Raw genomic sequence first — 5,963 nt, forward strand, 5'->3', positions numbered from 1 at the left:
CCTGGTAGGGGGCATGCAGGAGGCAACCCATCAATGTCTCTCTCTCACATCAATATTTCTATGTCTCTCTCCCTTCCTCTCCCTCTAAAAAAATTAATAAAAACTTATTTTTTAAAAAGACAATCTCATCTATTGAACAACAACAAAAAAGATTTGGTACATTTATACAATGGAATATTACTCAGCCATAAAAAAAAGATTGAAATCTTACCATTGGTGACACCATGAATGGACCTAGAGGATATTGTGCTAAGTGAAATAAGTCAGTCAGAGAAAGGTAAATACCATATTATTTCACTTATATGTGGAATGTAAAAAACAAAATAAAGAAACAAAACAGAAACAAACTCATAAATACAGGGAACAAACTGAGGGTTGCCAGATGGGAACTGGGTTGGTGGAGTGAGTGAAAAAGAGGAAAGGATTAAGAGGTACAATTTGGCCAGCCAGTGTGGCCCAGTGGTTGAGCATCGACCCACGCACCAAGAGGACGCGGGTTTGATTCCCAGTCAGGGCACATGCTCAGGTTGTGGGCCCAATCCCCACTGGGGGGCATGCAGGAGGCAGCCAGTCAATGTTCTCTCTCATCGATGTTTCCATTTCTCTCTCCCTCTCCCTTCCTCTGTCTCTCTAATATATCAATAAAGAAAAAAATATTTAAAAAAAGAAGTACAATTTAGCAGTTACAAAAGAGTCATGGGGATGCAAAGTACAGCATAGGGCATGTAGTCAATAATATTGTGATAACTATGTTTAGTGCTAGGTAGTTATTAGACTTATCAGTGGGGTCACTTCATAAGTTATATCTTTGTCTAATCACTGTGTTGTATACCTGAAATTAACATACTATTGAATGTCAACTGCAATAGAAATTTTTAAAATAAATAAATTGTGATATAAACACAACTGAATATTATGCAACAACAAAAAAGACAGTTATATGCAACAACTTGGGTATATCTCACAAACGAAATAATTAAGACACAAAAAAATGAATATAATACCATTCCATTCATATAAACCTCAAAAACAGGCAAAGTTGAGCTATATTGTTTAGAGATGCCTACATAGGTGCTAAAACTATAAAGAAAAACAAGGAAATAATGATCACAAAAGTCAGGATGGTGGTTACTTCTTAGGGGAGGGAAGGAATTATGGAAGGAACACATGGGAACTTCTAAGGTGTAGGAAATACTCTTTCTTGAGTAGCAGTTGAATAGGTATTTATTTTATTCCAATTTATTCTGTACAATGTTCATAATATATTTATGTACTCTTTCAGAAAGAAAATAAAAGTACCTTCTCTTTTTCTGCCCCATGCCACTTCATTCAAATCATTATGTTAAAGTTATATATTCTTAGTCCATACACCTGTCTTTCCCACTCGCCCTTGAGGACAACAACCTTTCCTGCATTTCTGGCACTTATCATTGCCTGGTATATAGCAGATGCTAAATAACTGTTTACTGAATTGAATTGAGTTGAATTCCCCCAAGTCTCTCACCCCACGCAGAGGTCAGCAGCTGCAGAAGAGGAGGCCTGCTGTGGTGAAGAGAGCACAGGATCCCTAAGACCTGGGCTCTCATCTTAGCTCTGTCACTTCCTAATTGTGTGATATTGGGTAAGTCACTTAACCTCTCTGGTTCTCAGCTCCCTCTTCTGTGAAATAGATATGATAACTGCTAACTCTCTGGACTGCTGCATGGATTAAGTGAGTAATATACATGCCTAGCACAATGCCTGAAACATTTAAGACAGCTTCTCAACCTCCTCTCTCCAGCATCGCATCTTTTCCTCAAAGGAGTCCACTAGAAAGGTGCAGCCAGTCCAGCCGGTGTGGCTCAGTGGTTGAGCTTTGACCCATGCACCAAGAGGTTGCCAGTTTGATTCCCCATTGGGGGAGGGGGGCACATGCCCAGGTTGTGGGCCTAATCCCCAGTGAGGGGCATGCAGGAGGCGGCCAATCGATGTTCTCTCTCATTGATGTTTCTATCTCTCTCTCCCTTTCACTCCCTCTCTCTAAAATCAATAAAGGTAAAAAAAATTAAAAAGAAAGGGGCAGCCAAACATCAAAGATGGTCCCAGACTGTGGGCCCACATCCTTGGGCCCCTCAGGGCTAAGGTGGAGATGTAGTCTGGTCAAAAGCTGGCAGATAGAGAGATCTGATTGAAGCTGAACAGATCCAGGCAGTTGGTGGGAGCTGGCAAAGTTGGTAAGACACCAGGATCTGGGAATTTCCATCTAGGGGAAGTCCCAGGTGTGGGTGAAGGGGTGCCAGACTGGCCCCACCCAACACCCTGGCCCCAGGGGATATGGGCACAAGGAGGAAAGTGGGTCAGAGCAGGGCTGGAACTTAACCCCATTGGTCCCATGACCTCTTTGCCAGTTATGGAGGCATAGCCACAAAGAAGCCTGCTTCGTCCTCAATTCCTTTTCTTCAGAAAGGAAGAACCTTGGAACCTTGGGGTCTGGGTAGGAGGACCTGGAAGCCCCACAGTGGACAGAAGAGAGAGACCCCCCCTAACCCTGGGTGGAGGTTCTGTACAGAACAGACTGTTACACCCACCCACTTGATGACTGGCGGACACCTGGAGCACTCACCTCATACACACTCCAGGCAACTGTGGAGGCTGACATGCTCCTCCTTCCAGGAGTAGAACAGGTCAGGGCTCGAGGGAGAGGCAGGTAGAGGGCATGGTAGGACAGCTCAGAAGAGCCTCCAGTGAAACTCCAGCTGGGCAAACAGAGGCATCTTCATCCTGAGGGCTTTGCCCACAACATGGGGCCTTGTTTTCCATGTATAATCTCAGGCCTAAGCCCATGGATTCCTCTTCCCCATCGGAGCCTCTGTTTCCCTTTCTGAAGAAGGAGATAAAGGAATGGGTGGAATGATTCCAGGGCAGGGTCACCAAGGTGTTCTAAGATCCTGCTTTGGTTATTAGGAAGTGCTTTGGCCATCCCTCTTTTGTAGCACATCCAAAACTGGGTGGGGAGTAGGAATGGAGGGTCCCTATTCTTTCTGGGAGAGCAGGGTGGCTGGGAGCCAGGACCCCAATTCCAGGGCCTTTGCATATACTCTTTTGCAGCCCTCCCTTCTCTCCACGCTCCCCCTCACTCTTTGCCAGAAGCCTTCATCTCCTTGGCTGGGGGAAAATCCTGCTGCTATCCATTCTCTCTCTCTTTTAATTTTTTTATTAATTTATTTTTGTTACAGATGTTTCTCCTTTCTCCCCTTGCTATCCATTCTCATAGTTCCTTATGCCTCTCCATGCTGGTTATTACCTGCGATTTTGTGGATTATTTGGTTAACGTCTGACTCTTCCCCAAGACTAAGGGTCTGCAAAGGCAGAGACCATACCTGGGTATTCCTCGGGCCTAGTACAGTGCTTGGCATACAGAGGATGCTTAATAAAGATTTGTTGAATTAGCCCTGGCCAGTTTGGCTCAGCAGGTATGGGCATTGGCCCATGGACTGGAGAGTCCTGGGTTCGGTTCCCAGGTAAAGGGCACGTACCTCGGTTGCAGTTTGTCCCCAGGCCTGGTTGGGGTCGTGTGGGTGGCAGCCACTCGATGTCTCTCTCTCACATTGATGTTTCTCTCTCTTTCTCCCTCCTGCTCTAAATGTAAAAATGTCCTCGGTCGAGGATTAAAAAAAAAATTTGTTGAATTAATGAAAAATGAGTGTTTAGGGAGAAATTTTTAGAGTTGTTTAGGCTAGTTCTAAAATTTTGTGTTTCAAAACCAAGTCCTTATTCTATGTGGGATCTGGGCAGCACTGGTAAGGGCCATCCCTTACACACTCACCAGGAGAGCCAAGGAACTGGCAAGCAGCAGAATCGGCCTGGTACAAGGGGTGGAACTGAGCAAGGGGGTACCAGCCCTGGCACAGATCAGGCTTAGGGAAGGAGGTGGAAGAAGAGGGGAGGAAGGGAAAGTAGAAGACATGTGTTGTACAAAACATGTTTGCATCACATTCTCCCTGAGCGCCCTGGTCTCCAAGCCCCAGTGGCACTTCCATGCCTTAATGATGTCCTTGGGGGTTATGACAGTTTCCCCAACTTCCCACAGACATCTGCTAGCCACCTCTGAGCATGGCATAGGACATTACCCCCCCCCCCCCCGCCCACAGCACCAGATTGGGCATGGGAAAATTACTTATTCAGTGTCCTGATGTTGGTCAGGAGGGGGTGAGGGTGAAAATTTGGGGTGGGGCAATATAGCAAAGTCAGGGCAGATGGGACAGATGTCTGGATCCTTTCCTTCTCACCATCTTCCTTCTGGGTGCAAAGGAAACCCAGTTCTAGGGTCCTCAAAATACCATTTCTCTAAGTTGCCGGGGTGACCAAGTAGAGCCACCACAAACAGAACAAAGCCTAGAAATAGGGATGACCAAGAGAAAGAGAAATAAGGGGAGCTGTGTCCACCAGTTTCCAGAGTGAGAGGCCCTCTTTCCACGCCTCCTCCTGGTATCCCTGGACAGAAAACTGGCTCCATTGCAAGACAGAAGAATCTGAACTCCTCACAATGCCCCTGTTCCTTGTTCCCCAGTCTTGTCTAGGGTTTTGGTTTGACTTCCAAACCGCTGCAGCCACCAGACAGATCCCAGTCACTGGGTCCTGGGGAAGGGCGGGGCGGAGGCGTGACAATCCAGAGGGGGCGGGACCATCACAGGGCGGGTCTTCTTGGGCACGCCCCCTGGCTGCGGTCCTTGGCTGGGGACCGGGGGAGGCTGTCAGAAGGGCGGAGTCACAGTTACCAAGACAGACGGATGGACAAACACTCACGAGAGACAAGGACAGGAGCAGACTGACAAACCAGAACAAAGAGGAGAGTAAAGACAGATGGAATTCCAGACCTGCTCTCTCTTTCCAGGCTACTCCAAGTATTTTTGTCCCCCGTTTTGGCTTCTCTGTGCCCAACTGCTACTCCAGCTACACAGCCTTAGAGCTCTTGGCCTGGGGACCAGCCCCTAAAGCCCTCTAAGAAGGACAAGGGGAAGAGTTGAGAGGGGAGACCCAGCAGGGAGAGCGTCACAGGGGTGGCGCCTGGTTCTGTGTCAGGATGTCCTGCCAGGGGCCCCCGGGAGGGAGTGGTGCCTTCGCCCGGTTTAGGAGGACAGGAGACTCATTCACTGTAAACCAAGTACAGATGTGCCGGGGGGGGGGGGGGTGTTCAGGGCCACATTCACAAACCACAGCTGGGCCCTCCTGCTTTACCCAGCTGCCACCCCCAGGGCAGGAGGGGTTAACTTTGTAGCCTCCTGGCAAGATCCCTGCCACAGATGGGGTGCCATCCCACTCCAGCCGGCTTGCCTGGGTCCAACACCCTGACACACACCCCCCCCCCACACACACACACGCGCGCGCACTGCTCAGAGCTGCTCCCAGGGTAACCAAGCAAAGTCAACAGCAGCAAGGCCACCTGGGGATGGGACCCTGGAGTACCTATTCCCAGCTCTTCTCACCCCTGGAGTGAAAGAGAGGGCCTTGTTTGCACCCCCATTGATGCAACCTGTTCTCCAGAGATAACCACAGCATGCCCCTTCTATTCTCTTCTTCATCTGATTCTGGCTACCAAAAGTGGCCTTTCTCTGGGACGGAGGAAATCTGGCTGCCAGGGTGGCAGCTAGGACAGAGGGGAGAATTCCAGCATGGAAAATGTGACGTGACCAAGAGTCCAAATCCCCAGTGCTGGCCATCCTGGGATTGTTGATGGGAAGGTCCTTTGGGCGCATCTCTCTAGCCTAGTCCAGCCCCTGCTACTGCTCCCTTTCTACACGTTCTTACCCCCACCCTTAGTCCCTGTGGGAGTGGTTGGAGACCATGCACAGAGCTTGGACTTCAGATGCCTTCTTTTCTCTTGCTCTGTCCTCAGTAGAATGGAGACTGATGCTCTGGATTTCCTCCCACTCTAGGGTTGAGAGTCTGTGGTGGTCATGATGAAGTCAGAGAATGTCCCCATC

This window comes from Molossus molossus, unplaced genomic scaffold (genome assembly GCF_014108415.1).
Source record: "Molossus molossus isolate mMolMol1 unplaced genomic scaffold, mMolMol1.p scaffold_m16_p_10, whole genome shotgun sequence".
NCBI lineage: Eukaryota > Metazoa > Chordata > Mammalia > Chiroptera > Molossidae > Molossus > Molossus molossus.